Here is a 17520-nt window from a genome sequence, read left to right on the forward strand (position 1 = left end):
CCATAGGAAGTGATATGGTGGCAATTAAATGCAGGAAAAGAGCAGGTCAGTTAAGGACAGAGTTGTGTGGCCCAGAAACAAAGAATAAAAGTTTGAACATAATATTTCATCAAAACATATTTGAGATTTAAAATACTGACCTCAGCATTGTATTTAGTATATATATAAATGTATATATATATACACACTATATAACTATATATATAGTTCATCTATAGAGATTGAAGAATTATTTCCAAGAGTCAAAAATAGAGTAAGAAGTTTAAAACTCTTCATAAAAACAATCTGACAGGGACTTCCCTGGTGGCGCAGTGGTTGGGAGTCTGCCTGCCAATGCTGGGGACACAGGTTCAAGCCCTGGTCTGGGAAGATCCCACATGCTGCGGAGCAACTAAGCCTGTGTGCCACAACTACTGAGCCTGTGCTCTAGAGCCCGTGAGCCACAACTACTGAGCCCACGTGCCACAACTACTGAAGCCCATGCGCCTAGAGCCCGTGCTCCAACAAGGGAAGCCACCACATTGAGAAGCCCACGCAACACAATGAAGTGTAGCTCCCGCGTGCTGCAACTAGAGAAAGCCCCCATGCACAGCAACAAAGACCCAACGCAGCCAAAATTAATTAATTAATTAAAAGAAAAACTAAAAAAAAAAACCAATCTGACAAAACCTTTAAAGGACAATATAATAATTTTACAAGTATAACTCTTCTAAGATTTACATTATTATTCTCTCAGAGTGACTTCTTCAAACTCTGATGTCATACATCTGTGTATTTACTCACACATTGGGATGTATTTTTTGGTGTACATAAATTATGAGTATGGAAGGACCTAGAAGGAAAGGACAGAAAAAGAAAGATGGGAAGATAATGACGGAACACGAGAGACAGACAGAGAGAGAGAGAGAGAGAGAGGTTTTTGGTGCTTCGGCAGTCCAAATATATGAGTCATTTGGATTGCTTGCAGATTGTTCTACATCCAACACAAGCAAAGACTGTGTAGCTTAGAGGCATTTTCCCTTCTCTATTTTGTCTGGAATTCTTAAAATGTAAGGTTACTCATCTATCCAAAATATTGCATGCTGATATGAATTTATTAAAGTGAAATACAAGGTAAGATAATGTGATTAAAAGCTGAAATAAAATTAGATTCAGGAGTCTTAGTGCCAGTACATTTTGAGCTCTTCAATGATTTTTAAAGAAGAAAGAAAAAAATAGCAAGATTATCTCATTTTCCACTACCCCTAAATTTGCTGCCAGTCCACAAAATATTCATTTTTGACTTATTAGACTTTTTCTTACTACTTTTCCAAGTTTCTTATGATAGCAGATAGACATGTAGAAGCTCAGTTTTCTACTAGAAACATAAGGCACTTTAAGATTCCAGGCAGAGTTTTCTCTCCAAAAAATCAATAGGAAATGTGCTCCCTAATTAAAGAGAAATGGACATTACTTCAGAATGGCAAACAATATAATTACAAGGGAGTCTATATGTTGATCCCTATATTAAATAAGAATGGGTGGTAAAATATAATAATGCTGTAGATTGTGGATTCTCCTCTCTGTTTATTTGAAAAAAAACGTTATCACTGTAATGTAAATAAAATTTTCAACTTCAACTTTTGGAGATCCAAACATTTTCACAAAGAAAGGACAGCTGTCCTAGGCACTAAATGACTGAGACAGTTAGCTACAAGTCAACACACCATAAAACCCACAAAGAGGAAACAATTTTGTGAATGCACCCTCAGTAAGCTACTTTGAACAATGCATTAATGTGTATTTCTCTTTCATCACTCCTCTGCCGGTCTCCTCTGGGGTGGTTCCTTTAGCAATCCATCATTACATTCATTACATTCCACCTGGCCCCCAGACACTGATTTATCTAAAATTCTTTTTACTGTCATCTCTAAATATTCGGGAACACACACACACACACACACACACACACACACACACACACACACACAAACCACACAGATGGTCTATCATTTTACAACAGTCAGAGACACTGGGTGAAATGAGATGCTAAAACAATATACATTTCAGGCCACTCCCTTTTGTGATAAATTATCTTCCCTCAATATCTCTTTGTCTCTGTCTGTCTCTCTCATCTCTCTAGTTTTCTTTAGGTGTCTCCCTCTCACACACATATAAACACAAAATTACATGTCTGTGATACATAAGTGAAAAGCTATGAATTTTATGAGATTCTGCTTGCCTTTCTAATTGAATAATAGCATATACTAGTATTTCACTTCTAATTTATTTGAGCTGTTACCACAGTGGTCTTAGTGCAGAGCAGAATATTAATTAATTGCTGTTGAACTGAATGATTCTAAACACAAAAGAATACTGTAGTCTAGAGAAATGTGAAATACAGGACAGAAAAAGAAAATTATTAATTTTTGAATATCAACTCTATTCTAGATACAGTACTAAAGACGTTGTACATAATTCTTTCAATCCTCAGCATGACACTGCAGTAGATGTATTCACTGTATCATTTGCCAGATGAAGAAATGGGCTCACAATGGAAAAATAAACAACCCACCCTAGGTCACTCTTAATGCTCAGGAGTAGAGTCAGAATGTTAATCCTCAATGCTTCGGCACAAAAGCTGTCTTACTTCTATTAATTGGAGAGTCAGAATTGCCATTAGTCAATTTTTGCAGAATGGCTCTATTCAATCAGAAGAATCGCATATGCTGAGAGCATCATTTGATAACTATTTTTCTGGAATTTTTCAGATAGTAAAGTCCCCAAATTTCAGTAGAAATGGATGAAGCTATACAGTCGGTGGGTGGGTGACTACTGTAAAGCAGGCACGGTCCTCTCTGTCTGTCTTTCTGTCATCCGCCTACCTGTGCTGCATCTGGATCTATAGGTTGTCCTTAGTCATGTTAACATGTTTGCTGCTGAAAGTCAGGATAGTGTTGGTTGGAAACCTCAGGAATGTCCTGGCTGAAATATGAAACTGGCCCCCAGACTTGGAGGCCAAGGAGAGCCCAAAGGAAGAGTTGGATCACTCCAGATGGGTAGGTGGCAGGTTTCACAAGCGCGGGAACTGACAGGGCTTGTCTTGAGTGCCGCCAGGTGAGTAGATCTCTGTACCCATGGCCAGAATCTTGACTTTATTTAGAGGCCTCAATGGTGTTCAGTCCCGTATCAGTCAGAGGGTCTCAGCACCATGTTGCCCTCTCAAGGCTGTGTCCTTGAAACGGCTCCACTTTGAGGATTGGAGGGTGAAAGACACATCCCGGTACATCCCGAGGGCAGGAGTGGGGAGGACTCTTCGGTTGCCGGGATCCCACTGGAGAGTCAACCTGTGGTCACTGCCACTCCATGACCTCCTCCAACACTCCACCCCTAGTGAGCGGCTCTCACCATCTCACACGCCCCCTCTTCCCCGCCATGGGTCCTGAATGGTCACCAGTGGGTTTCAGTTGCATGAAGGTGGCTCGTTGGGCTGCACTGGAGACAGATACCACAGCAGCAATGCAGGCACACAACATCACGCTCTTTTGTCCAGGCTTGCACATCATGACCTTTGAAATGTGACCCCTCATCACTGGCTATTGGAGGAGGGTATCTGCACGTGGTACTCAGCCTCTTTAATTCCCTATTGGGAGCAGCCTGGTTTGCATGGTGACAGGAGAAAACTTGGGTTAGGTCTGACACTGTGTCCACACAAATCAAGCATATTTAGAATCTTCACTCAGAGGGACAGGGTCAATATAATGGATTTGCCGATCCCTCACTTTTTGGGAACTCCGATGAATGGCCCTGGACTCCTTTAGCAGCTGCCTTGGGTTGTTTAGAACGCACAGGTCATGCTGTTACTGAATTAACCAAGTCACAGTAGTTCAAGGGCAATTGGGCATCCTTGACAATACAGCATTGCACCTGGGCACTGTGGTGGCCACTCTTCCTTTGAAGCCCATCTGCTGTATCTCCTGAAGGCTCATTTGCTGGGGCTCGTACCTGGGCTAGGGCATCAGCTTCCTGATTGCCAGGGGTGTCAATGAGCTGGGACTTGGAAACGAGTGAGAACTGTCTCAGGCTCTTGCAGGTAAACCTAAATGTCTTTCCGCCCATCGTTTACCTTTCGGCTTCCATTGTCCAAGCCATAGAGTTAATCCCTTTAGAACAGCCTATCAGTCAGTGTAAAGGGTTAATGGTCAGGGCTCAAGAGTGATCACTAGCCAAATCCCACTGGCAGCTGCAGTTCATTCCTGTTTCCATGCAGATGGTCTCAGTTTGGGGCTGAATAGTGATTGAACTCCATGTGCACAAATGGCCTGGACTAGACCCATCTGTATACCAGGCATCAGAGGGAATTTCCCCTACTCCCTCTCTACAGGCTGCAGGGGCCGCCACAGGGATAGGGGTGGGGGACTTGGAGGGTCTACATACTCTCTGGGCCTGCATTTTCCTGGGGGAAATCTGAAACTGGCCCCTGTGCATGGAGGCAAGGAGAGACCAACATCAACAATGGAACATACACCATAGTTCTGCAAACTGTCAGATAACAAGAGGAAACTTGGTCATGGGATATTAAAATATATAAATATAAAACTATGGGTCCTCTTAAGTAAAAGCTTTGCTCCCTTGACTATGTAAAACATTGTGCTTAAGTCAAATGTTTAAGGCTCTAAGAATGCGGCCACTGGGAATTATAAAAAATAAAGTCCATTCTAGATGTTTTAAGTGATAATTCAATCTCTGCTACCTTGCCTCTCTGATGAAGACGGTAGACCATTTATAATGCTCTCTGTGTAGGCTACTGGGAGAAAAGCAGTTTCTCTTAACTCATTGTGTTTTAATTTTATGCCCTCTGAGGTCATCTAAAGTACCTAGAAAAGTGATGATATAGTGTGTATGCATGATATCTCATTCACGGTTAACATCACTTGAGCAATTACCCCTTGTTTGGTGGGGAGGCTGTATAACCTCTGGAAGTTAAGGGGATAAAGGTTACATCTAACCGTCATAACTGCAGCAGCATGTCATAGTCCCAGAGAAGCATCAGCTGCCTGACCAGGGGGAGCCATGGGAGGTACGTGTTAGAACCAGTCTTCTCAGGCTGACCAAGCCCTGCGTCTTCTTACTGTGATGGAATGGCTAGTATTGGAATGAGGCAAGAGAAACCCATTTCTTGAATCTACATGAAAAGTTCAGTTTTCCTTCCCTTTCTCATACACACGAATGCACGAACACAGTTTCTCCTCTCTCACTCTTCAAAGCCCTCAAAGTGAATGATATTTAGGCTAAGGGATACTAAGAGATAAATTCACTTTTCTGGGGAATTGTTATCCATCAAGAACTGTGTATAGAGGAACTTTGAAGGGTGTGTGAGCATAGTTCAATACTGAGGAATTTACCGGAGGCTTTTAAAAAATTATCCTGTATTATTTTTTAAACCTCAGAGGTATATGGCTTAGCCATCTTTATAAAAAAGTTTTACAGAAAAACAAGACAATTTAAAAATTTACCAAGAATGCAGGCTTTCATCACTAAACATTTTTGAAAATTTTGGCTGCCCTTCCTTTCTTTACTAGAGGGGGGAAAAAAAAAACAAGGAAAAAGGATTTTTATGACTTTTCCAGAATTTTAGAGTAGTTTCTTCCATAACTGAGATCATTCCCTGGTGGTATTTCCATTCAGAAAAACCACAAACATTTTTATGTCTTTTTTCTCACATGAATTTTAGTGGAAAACAGTGTCCACAAACATTTTTATGTCTTTTTCCTCACATGAATTTTAGTGGAAAACAGTGTCAAAATAAAAAGAAGCTTACATATAAGCTATTTTGAGATTGCCACAAGCTCAGTTGCATGATGTTTTAAGTCCTCGAAACTGCTCTTTGAATTTGGCCTAAAAGACACTAACATTCAATTAATTATTAATAACTTTTAGGAAGAGGAGTGTAGAAGTAAATCCCTTATCCACCAAGTACATTACAACACACATACGTCATATGACCACACATGCCTCCCCATATCTGGCTCTTGAATGAGGAGACAGGACGCCTGGGTTACAGAGTGGGGAGAGGAAGGTAAAGTGTTGTCTGGCTCCTGTCACAATACACTTCCTCCTCTCTCAAGGGCTCCTATTCCCCCCAGTGCTGTCTGAGGTCCTGATAACCTTCTGACTTCTTACCATCCCAAAACCACCACTCTGTTCTAAGGTTTTTCAAAAGTCAAACTATTGCAATCAACTTTCCCACTGTAGCCACAGTTGGTTTGGTGGCTAAAGGCATCCATGCTTTTTATTCCAAATGTGTAAAAACCCACAGTCAAAACCATTTACATGCTGTATGCTTACTACTGATCGTCATACATTTTTTTTTTTTTTTTTGGGCCACATAGCATGGCATGCGGGGATCTGGGATCGAACCCGCACCCATTACAGTGGAAGCGCAGAGTCTTAACCACTGGATCGCCAGGGAAGTCCCTGATCTTCATACATTTTTATGCCTTGTACTAAGAATTGTGTCATTTGGAAATACAAAATAAAACATTTGGTGCTCTTCTCAGCAAGTTAACCCAAGCTCAGCAGTTAATACTATGGTCAGATAGAACTAAGATGGCTAAGGTAGCTGGTTACCTACCACAGACTATAGCTGTAAAAAAGGGGATCCCAGCTCACACTTACTCTCCTGAACATCTGTAGCTCTGATGGTGCTATGTAATTTTAAATATTACTTTATAGCATCATTCACTTTCTATTATAAATACTAGACATTGGTATTTATACTTAAATATATACATAAATGGGATATTCTGACACTACTATATATTGCAGGCTACACTATATATTTATAAGTATATTCAAAATATATATGTTCAAAATATATATGTGACTTATAACCAAGAGCTAATTTTTAGATCAGAAATGACCAATCATGATTTTTCATTATGGTAATGCCTAACAATTCTTTAAAACAGGTTTAACACTGCACAAATTTTGGCCAGTTACTATCATCCCTCCACAAAGAGTTCATTTTCACATTCCACTAGAAGCCAAGCTCTGACTGACACAAATGATTATAAAGGCTTTAATTACACCCCTCTAAGCCTGAGAGGTTCTACAACCACAACTTAGGCAGCATATATTCTTTCATCCCACGAAGACTTGCTTAAGACCTCACAGGGGCCGATGAGGCTTTTGTGTAAGGAGTTTCAATTTTGTTTTATTTTTAAGCAAAAGATTCTTTGGTTCACTGCGCTGCACTTTTCCCCACTGTGTTTTTCCCATGCTAACAAATAACTGAAATTTAGTCACTACAACTTTTTCCTAAGTCTCCATAAGAACATTAAGATTCTCCAGAAAAAGACATGGCCTGAAAACCTTTATGAAGTCATTTTTGGCTTTAAGAACTGGAGGATTAGCTTCGAGAACTCCCAGAAGAAAAAGGAAGACACTTCTACCCTCCTATCCTAGCTCCCTTGAGGATCTAAACCTCATCCCTGAAATATCATCCGAGGACCCATCTGGTAGATGGTAAGATCAGCTGCTTCGTCACAACTATGTTCAGTATGCTGGGAAGTGGATTGTTTTTCAACATCATTCCCTACCCCCCTATCCTGTAATGTTGTGTGATACTTTTTGTATCTTTCTAGCACAACCAAGTGAATGTACTTTAATATAAGTCTTTGACTATAAAGGATCAAAAGGCAAAACAGTGACAAAAAAATACTTCTTTGATGTATTTTTTATATTTCTGAATGCAAAAAAAAATAGTGAAGCTGAAGTAGATTACTTCCTCTTCAGTCCTACTATCTGATAGACAGTCTTTTTCAATAAAACTCAAATATGAAGTTAAAACAAAGATGGGATACAGAGAGAGTTTGAATAGTATGCAGGATTTTAATCATCCCCACTGATGCCAGAAGACCTAATTAACCTACTCTCAGTAGGTGCTGGTTAGCAGTGCTTGCTAACAGGCCTGGAAACAATAAAAAACATCAAAGTGTAAATGGATTTTTAAGCAACTATTTTTTAAAAATTTCAACAACTATGAAATCTTATCATTAAAATGCAGTTTTAATCAAGCCTTATAAAGCTGATCTGTTTGTTCCTATGGCTTCTCAAAACTGGAAGCAAAGAGTCTGAACTGTGGCAAAGTTAGAAAACATCTCTTTATTTGTGTTCCATTGGGCACAGTTGAAATTAACTTATTAAATAGACATATTTATTCAAACTCTGGTGTTTGGTTTACTTTACAGATTAACTATGCAATTCCCAAAGCACCTATTTTCAGAAATGAACTGAATTTCAACTGAACAAGAGTCAAAAGAACTCACCTCTCCCCTCCCCACAAAATAAAATTAAAATGTCCTTATCTGTGAACCAGAGCCAGTGGGGCCTCTAGACTTGTGAGGAGCAATCAGGGCAAAAAGCCAGAAATGGATCAAAAGACAGAAGACTCAGCCATCACATTCCTCAGAATCACTTTACTTCAACGTTCCAAAGCAGTGCTGTCAACCGAGCTTCGGGGTTTTCTCTCTTTCCTTTTCCTTGATCTCCTCTGGAGAGGCATTAAGCTGGCAGTGGTAGACCAAACAGAGGAAGTGCTAATTGCCAGTGAAAAAGCCATGCGTGGGCCAGGTCTAACATGAGAGGTGAAAAGATTAATTCACAAGATAGCTAAATGTCCCTGAGTAGTTAGGAATATACTTAATTGCATAATGAATCTCAGATGTTAGCATCGCAATGAAAAGAGAAAGAATTATGATAATAGCATTATTATAGTAGACTATATGGCCATTTCAAGACAGAGAAAAATGCCAATTCAGTATCCTCACTGATAATTAAGTGGTGTAACAACAGCACTTACTATGAATTATTATTGCCCATACTTGCTGGGAGGCAGGCACTGTGCTAAAGACATTTCTTATGTCAGCTCATTTGATTATCAGAACAAATCTAACGTTAGGTACTATTATAATCCCCCGTTTATAGATCTAATTTTACAGAGTTATAAGAATTTCAAATTAAGTAGCATAATCAAGTTTTCAATTTGCACCAAAGTTAAACAGGTAAAGAAGACTTTATTCAAGGCTACTGCAGTAGGGGAGAGAGTTAAAAACTGTCTACACTCAATTCCCTAAAACAAAGGGTTGCAGGGTTTTTAAGAGGTTGGGCTGAGGAAAGTATCTGGGCCAGTGTGTTTGCTAATTGGCTTTACCCAAAGGGAAAGTGAACTTTTTCATGTCTTTGTGACAAGAGGTGGTTTTACAATTTGGAGCCCTCTGAAGTTAGGTTCCTTCCCCAGCCTCCAGACTGGGAGATGGGCACAATCTCATTTCAAACGCTTGGCTCTGAGGTCCTTGAGAAAGACATCCCTGGGCTGTAAAACTGGCAAGAGGCTTTTGAAAAAGATTTACATCTCAAAGGAGCAGAGGAGGGATTTACAATTATAAGTTTTCTAAAGCAAATGTTCCAAGAAAAAGGAGGTCCGATGTGTAGAGTGAGGAGGAAAATGGTCTGAAGTTTAGTCAGCTGAGAGGAACGTTAAGGCTCTCTTAGTCAGTGATCTGAGGCAAATATCTTCCTCCTCTGCACGCCCACCCCATGCATATTTGAGAATTCATAGCAGGGAAAAGAGCAACCAACAAAGTGTTTTTAAACTCCACATTTATTCTTTGCTTCATTGAGTCTCATTTTCCCCCATCTAAAATGAGATTTCTCTAGATCTGTAGATTGCAAATCACACGTCCTGAGACCCTGGGGTGGGGTTTTCAGGAACCAGGAGAAGCCAAAGGTTAGTGGGAAAGTTGGATGACAGGGTGGTGAAGTTTACAGGGCCCTCATTTCGCTCCAAGGAGGCCGGATCTGTTCATCAGTTTTACAAAATGGACTTCTGCCTTAAGGCTTCATTTGAGAAATAAAAACAAGGAGGGGGATTTTCTTCCGAGATAAAGTGTGATAACACTAGACAAGATAATATTTCATATGCCTTATAGGCGTAACCCACTATGCTTCTCTAGATCACAGATTTCAGAACATCCAGTGATCAAAAAGATATCAAAGGACTAATAAGAACAATTAGCATTTCTTTCTCCTTTATGGAAAATGCCCTGTGTGTATACATGGGTACTGTGGTCACAAACAGCCCATGAAGTCATGACCCATTTCCAATCATATGTGTAATATGAAAGCACTAATTACATAATATCTACCCAGTCCCCCTGACCCTGCACACACAAATGCACACGCCCATATACACTAGGGTATGCCGACTATTAATCTAAAAATAAGGTACAGATCCACAGGAAATGCCTTCTGTCCACATGGTATTTTAAATGCAGTTTTTTCAATACATTAAATGCAACATAACATTCTGCCTAGTGGATGCAGTTGATGAGTGATATAAAAACACGGTCTTGCCAGAGTCAGATAAACTAAAACTCTGAATATAAAATATGAAGAAAGGTGGTACAATTCATGAAGTCTTAAAATTTAATTCATTTATATTCCAAAGTTTTATTTGTTGTGGCTTTTCTGTAATGTATAGTAACTCTCTAAAATAATTAACTTAGTTTATCTCAGCACGTCCTCTTCCTTTCAGCGTTTCTCAAAACTAACACTCTGTGGAACATACACTGTGATGAGTGCACTAGGTATTTTTTCATAAGGTTCTGTAAGTTCCTAATTTTTTAATCACCTAATTGTCAGAATTGATTCAGAAATATTTTCTCACAAGAAACAAGCTTATAGTTGGTCAAAGCTCTAGAGCAGGCCACCAATGCCCAAATTTGAGCTTGCTGTACTCAGGATACATTTCCTAGGGAAGTGAAAAAAATCCAATTATTGTGACTCTTTCGTGGTCTGAGGCAAGCACTTCTGCTTGTGGGAAGTGAAACAGATTAAGTTACAGAAGAAGGACCAATTCGCCGTAGAGAGATGAGCTGAACTGCAGGAGTCTGTAAAGAGGCAGTGCCCCTGGGAGTGAGAGCTTGACCTCGGCCCCCTTCTTCACTCTCTGTCACAGCCTGTGAGGATGTCTGCCTCGTGCACTTTTCCTGGCCCACAACTACTGCTTTAAAACAGACATACTTCCTCCACCACCCCATTATGGAAGAGAACAAGTTCATGTCTTTACCTTACTTGTAACTAGTTGTTACCTAAAACTTTGCATTTGTATACTGCTCTAAAATGTAGAGACTGTGATGCAGACCATCCCCTTCCCAGAAAGGAGAAATAGTTTTCAGCGAGGAGATAATTTACATAATTTACAAGGAGATAATAATAAAGTTTTTATAAATTAATTGTATGCTGGTAAACTCACTGTAGAGGAGGAAAAAAGAAAACCCTCTGATTTACACCATTTGATGACCTCCATGCTGTAAATATTCCCACTCTGGATAATTTTATCAATGTGATGTCACTGAATGCAGAACTGGGAAGGTATGTGCTACAAGCCCAAACTAACACTCCATCGGTTTTAGTGATATGAAAAAGACAGAAATCCACGTGTATTTATCTTTTCCCATACAATTCAGTACCGTATTTCTTCAAGAAAAAAAGTGGTTAGCACATGGGATTTTAATCTTTGGACTTTAATCACTCCCTTAGAATTTGATAACAGAGAGGTAAAATCTCTCTGTTCAAGATATGAGATATTTTTATGTTGTTCGTTTTTTACTATAGAAATGTATTTAATACTTTGATAATGTTGGCAATATGGTTGGATATGGTTTGGAAAAAGAATCGTGAGTGAAATTTCAGCCTGAAGGTAGTTCAGCCTTAGAATTAATATGCCTTTTGTGTCCTTAATGTACTCTCCTGACCCATTTCTGAGCCTCCATGAGCAAAATCTAATCAACCTCCCATTACCTTAAGAAGATTGGTTTTGATGGATCTGCCTCAGAAAAGATAGAAGCAGGACTGTTTTAACCCACCACCAACCATCCTCCCATGAGGGACAAAGTCACCTTCTGGAAGATACTGGATCAATAGTTCCACTCAAATGGTTTAAGGCTAAGACACAATGCTGCTGGGGAATGTGTTCTCAGTGGGCTCCATCCCCCCGGTTTCAGGTCTTCAAGTGGAGGCACCATCACTAAGGGAACAGTACTACCCATTCGAGTCACAACTCTGTTCTCTTGAGGGCGACCTCACCTCCCCCTCTCAGAAGAGTCTGTGATTTACTGGATGGGTGTGCTCAGCTCAACCTCTTCTCTCTGGCTGCACAAAGGGTGCACTCAGCTCCCGTTTGCTCTTAGGTGACCTGGTGAGTGTCTTGGAGCTGGGTCTGCCCTCTGTACCAGCCTCCAGTCTGGGTGCCCCATTAGACTCAAAGGAGACTGAACAAGCTCTTTTAGTTGCTTTCCAAAGCCCTCTCTTTCAATGTGGCTTTTTAAATTTTAAACATGAAAAGCTGATCCCCATCCTGGAACTCTCTCTCAGTGACTCTGAAATGCAGTTGGCAAGAAAGAGATATAATTGATACCTTAACATCCACACAGCCGAGTTTTTCATTTCCCTTCTCTTACGAGATTAAGTCTCCGTTATTCACTTCCTTTTCTTTCAGTGGATTTTCTGGAGGAAGGAAAGACAATACCCTGGGTTAATTCTTCACTGTTTAACCTGCTAATCTTGTCACAGAATTTCAATACTCATGGAACTGAATACTCATAGCACTGAATAACAGCTGGCTGAGCTGTGTCTGTATACTACTTGTATTTTTAAAAGCCTTACTCTATTAACTGCATGACTCAAATTGTGCTGCAGAAATGGTTTCATTGTAATCAGTCTAGATGTTCCTGTTAAAAATTCTTTTTTTCTAGCTGAGAGCCAGGGATGATGACTTTTACTCAACAGTGCTAGGTGGTCTTTGTGTAACACCTGTGTTTATAGAAAAAAAAAAGAGACCCTGAAATAACAGGATAATAAAAAAAAAACAGGAGGGAATCTTTCCATAATGTATACATGTATCAAATCATTACATTGTACCCTTTAAATAGTTTATCATTTTATTTATCAGTAATATCTCAATAAAGGTGAAAAAAAGTATAAGAAACAAGATGTGGCCTGAGAATTCATGATGAAATGGCAAAGGCTAAAGAGGAATTTCATGAGAATTCTTAAGGACAGTCAAAGGTCCAGGTCTGGAGAAACAGCTTGGCAAAACTGACATCCATCTCCTACCTTCCTGTCCTCTGGGCCAGTGTTCTCAACATTAACCTGCATCTGAATCACATGGATGCCTTGTGAAAACTCACACTGCTGGCTGAAACCGCCAATTTATTGGATGTTATCTGAGAATCTGCATTTCTAAGAAGCTTCCAGATGATACGTATGTGTTGGTTAGGGGTGCACAGTCTCAGAAACGCGTCTCTAATACTACCACCCAAATCCTAGTTTTTATTGGTCCAAGGGCATGAGAATTAGGAACATATGGCTTTAGAGGAGGAAGTGATGAGGAGAAAGGAATTTCAGTTAGCAGCCACTGGGCCATCTAGCTGGAATGCTTTCTTTCTATTCACACACTCATAAAATACGCTTCAAACACTGTGCTACAAAACTAGCAACAAGAATGGTTTGGGTGTCTTTATGGGCCAAAACCCCCATTTTTTTCAGAGTGCTTTCATACTCCTCAACCCATCTCATTCTCCAAGAACACTGTGAGGTTAAGAAACAAGTTACAATTATTCTCATTTTGCAAATTAAAAAAAAAAAGACTAAGTTAAAGATAAATCCATCTATGGTTTTCCAAGTTCAGAGTTCCAGAGATGGAACCATTACCTAAGTTTTCTTACTGCTAATTTAGTGCTCTTTTTACTACATCACTAGGGCTTTTAAATAAGACAAGTATCAGATATCAGGGGCTGCTCAATGAGTCCCTGTATATAAAAGTAATGAGCCCTGGCAGCAGGGCTGAGATGAGGGTGAGGGAAATGAGACACTCATCTCATACACAAAATCTTTGGGGACTCCAGAAAACAAAGTAATCAAGAAAGTAATGATTGAACGTAATTATTTTTTTTTTGCGGTACACGGGCCTCTCACTGTTGTGGCCTCTCCCGTTGCGGAGCACAGGCTCTGGACACGCAGGCCCAGCGGCCATGGCTCACGGGCCCAGCTGCTCCGCGGCATGTGGGATCTTCCCGGAGCGGGGCATGAACCCATGTACCCTGCATCGGCAGGCGGACTCTCAACCACTGCACCACCAGGGAAGCCATGAGTGTAATATTTTTAAAGTCAAATTTAATGCAAAAATTAATGATAAGTAAAATCATCATAAAAACGAGTCATTTGTTTGTCTTACAATCGGTATTTTGATGCAATGGAAATACCATTTGCTCTTGTGTTATTGTGTAATGGGAACATTTCCAATCAGCCCATGGTCCCTGGATCCAGCCAGGAAGGGTTGAGAATATCAACAACGGTGTATGAACAGACTGGACAACGTGAGTCTTTATATATAGTGCTGTCTGTTGATTGTAGGGCTTATATGATCATTTTCTATTGAATTTAAAATACGGAGGGATTTTTGATAATTGTATAAGGAGCACACATTTTTTGTTTCACTTCCTGCTACCATGTGCTTCTCTACAAGCCAGTGCTTAATGGGTTAATTCTTGATATATGGAGAGTTTTAGAGTTTCTATTTAGATCTGAACAACAAAGAGAAGGAAGATGGAAAAAATAATTTATCCTAATGAAAGACTTTAGTTAGTACCCACTTCAATAATGTCAGTTTCCAGGAAGAATAATGGCTTTGGAAACTGATTTGACTTCTCAGCTCGGCCATGACAATTTGGCCATTCAGGGTCACAATTCCCGAAGAATTGTGAAGAAAGAAAAACTGAAGAAAAGGAGTGGCCAAGGTGGGACATTTCTGGCATCAGGAACGTGAGATATAAAATTATTTTAAATATGTTAATTTGGCTCATGTAATTGATAGCAGTCCAACATTTCATGGTCTGTACATTTAAAATCTTTGTTTCTGCAAGTGGTTTTGTTTATTCCTGATAGAGTTTACTTGTAGACACTTTTCTATTTTAACATAAATGATTTTGACAGAAGAGATTGCATAAGATTTCCTAATTCTCTGAACACCTCCTCTCACCACCACCACTTCAACTCTTCAATTTTGTACATAATCAAAGTAATTACAACTGTCATTGTTAGAGTCAGGTTAATGAGGAAAATAATTTTCTGGGGTGCTTTAAATAATGCAGATTCCCAGACTCTGTCCTAGATATTCTAAATTCGATAGGCGTGGGATAAAAACCAGTCATTTGCATTTTTAACAAACATTCTGATGTCTGTAATATAGGCTGTGGCCCACAGGTCATGGTCCCTGGGAAGCAGACTCTGCAACAAAGATTTGCTTGCAGAAAATTTGTTGGGAAATGCTCTTGGGATCAGGTCCTGTGGTGAAAGGGCAAGTGGGCAGAGAGAGAAGATGCTCAATAGAATTGGCCATCCTATGAAACTCTGGTGCTGTGATGGGTCTTCAGAGATGTTGGAAATGGAATAGAGACTGGGGACCTTTTTCCCTCACCTCCACCAAGCAGTCACTGTATACAGGCTGCCATGGGGAAGGAGACCCAGTACTGGATGAGGCCAGGTGACTCTTTTCCTAAGAGCATGGCAGCTGAGAGGGGGGCTGGACAGAAACCGGCATCCAGGCTGTGCCATGACATTGCCCAGCCAGGAGTCAGATGGGGCCACATGGCAAGTACTTGCCAATAGACTGTGGTCAGAAGTGATACCTTCACTTCTAAGCTGAACTCTTTAAGAGCAGGCATGTGATCCCTTAGCTATCTCTTCTGGCCCACATACTCCAGAGAGTGCAGCTACAATATTGTTGGGTCTCCATGACCCTGGGTTCCTGAGGGCTAACGTAGAACTGATCCCCTGAGCCAACCTGCAATGAAAGTGTGACATGAACTAGAAAAAACTAAGTGATTTCAAGCTACCTGGATTTCAGCATTAGTTTTCTACCACAGCATTATCCGGGCTAACCTTACTAAAACAATGATCAGGTTGCAGTCATACAGTAAATTGCATTGGATCGGAATTATCTAGTGATATTTATGATTAGACCGAAAGTACATCTTAAGGCTCTTACCAGGTTCAGAGTTTGTAGAAATAATGTCTTGGGAAAGCAGATAACAATTCTCAGATGAGAAAGGGGAATTTTCATCTGCTGTATCAGATTGGATGCCACTTTGGTTGTGTGCTTCCCTCTGCCACCTACTATAAAAAAGATAAAGCATCCCCCTTTAGTATACTCAAAACATGATAAAGAGAAATCATGTCATTGTGTTGTTCTATATAAGAGTGAATACAATAAAAAAAAAAATAGAATTTTCCCTGGTGCCAAAGGGGAAGGAGACTTCCCAACCCTCCATTTTCTTAGAGAATTTTCTTCAGAAAATCTGTAATTGAAAATTATTTCTCTGTCCCTTGGACATGCATGTAACCCTTTTCAAAGAGTTAAATAAACCTCTTGCCTGTTCTATATAGTCTAAGAATGTTTTTTTTTTTTTTTCTTAAGGGCCTTGGAGCTGTCTATTTAAAATGTAAACGACAAGGAAAACAGCATCTCATTCTGCCTGTCTCCACAGGAGTTTAACCTAGGCACCAGTGCTCCAAGTTGGAACAGCCAGCCTTCCATAGAGGCAGGAGATGTTTTATTTTTCCTCTGCATAAAGGCAATTAAGTAACACAAGTGGCCACTCGATTGCCAGGTGAATCTTGGATGAGCTATATGTACCAAACAGTGCTGTCAATTCACCACACTTGATGATGATACAATTTATCTTAAGAACATGTATGGAATGGGTTATAGCTGTCTGGCTATCAAAAAGGATGAAATTTCTTTCTGTCTTTGCAATCCCTTTATTGGATTTCTTGTCATGTGTGTCACAGTCTGGTTTAATGGTTATTCAATAATAGAACTGTTTGATCCTTTTTTACCTTTGTGGAGAAGATATACTGGGCTGGCAGGAGATTTTCTTCTATTTATTTTCCCCAACACTTGTAACATAAATCGCTATAGGGAAAAAATGGCTCCTGATCAATTATTCGAAAATGAATTAATCATTGTTTTGTATATCCTCCGACTTTTAACTGTCGTACCCAGCAACCCATAAATCAAGCAATCACATTTAATCATGCCCGGCTGACTGCTGCACCTAGATACCTTGAGAGGGTTCTCAGAATATTTGATCAGCCTCGATTTGCATAGTCAATGAGTACTTCAATGAGATGATTTTTACACTTGTAATAGATAATTAATGTCAACCTATTTTTTTTTTTCCAGATGAAAATTTTCTGTGCTTATGTTTCAGAGTATAGAGATCTAGGACTTGAGCATCCAGTCTGCACTGGGACTGTACGTGAAATTGGGAGAGTCCCGCAATAGTGCCAAAGGGGGAGAATAATCTTAGGATTATCTGTGAGCATTTGTCTCGCTTCCTTGTGAAGGCACAGCGGCCATCTAGTGAGACTTAAATTGTCAAAAAGTATGTAGAGGCCCAACTCTCAGTCCATTTA

Source organism: Neophocaena asiaeorientalis, unplaced genomic scaffold, assembly GCF_003031525.2.
Source record: "Neophocaena asiaeorientalis asiaeorientalis breed wild unplaced genomic scaffold, Neophocaena_asiaeorientalis_V1.1 scaffold124, whole genome shotgun sequence".
In the NCBI taxonomy this organism is placed as follows: domain Eukaryota; kingdom Metazoa; phylum Chordata; class Mammalia; order Artiodactyla; family Phocoenidae; genus Neophocaena; species Neophocaena asiaeorientalis.